Source organism: Acanthisitta chloris, unplaced genomic scaffold (assembly GCF_000695815.1).
Source record: "Acanthisitta chloris isolate BGI_N310 unplaced genomic scaffold, ASM69581v1 scaffold34029, whole genome shotgun sequence".
Taxonomy (NCBI): Eukaryota; Metazoa; Chordata; class Aves; order Passeriformes; family Acanthisittidae; genus Acanthisitta; species Acanthisitta chloris.
In genome coordinates, this window is record NW_008691425.1 from 1 (window position 1) to 329 (window position 329).

Consider the following 329-nt stretch of genomic DNA (forward strand, 5'->3'; position numbering starts at 1 on the left):
TCTCTTCCACTATTCGGAGTACCTGGTGACAGCCATCAACAACCCGCGCAGCCTCTCGCTGGACTCCTTCCTGCTCAACCACAGCTTCGAGTACAACCTGGCTGCCCTCTCCTCTTGGGTGGAGTTCACGCTGGAGAAGTTCCTCTTCCCAGGTCTGCTGCCCCGTCTCTCCCTGCTGCTCACTCTCCTGGCTGGCCCAGGACCTGCCTGCCCCATAGCAGAGTTCAGGTGACCTCTCTCACTGCCCCAGGCCGGTGCTGGAGCTTAGCCACGGCCTTAATCCCTCTGTGCTCAAAGCCTCTCAGGGGGCTGGAGGAGCCCCCCCCCCC

The 329-nt window shown here is 62.3% G+C and overlaps 1 protein-coding gene across 1 annotated transcript in view; it reads left to right on the forward strand.

Moving 5' to 3' along the window:
* The first annotated feature begins 7 nt into the window (after positions 1-7).
* The window catches only part of ICMT (isoprenylcysteine carboxyl methyltransferase), a 1,832-nt gene continuing 1,510 nt past the window's right edge, over positions 8-329 (forward strand). Inside the window, exon 1 of the mRNA XM_009082224.1 lies at positions 8-152. The gene's annotated coding sequence lies outside the window, so the exon portion shown is untranslated. The remainder of the gene's footprint in view (positions 153-329) is intronic.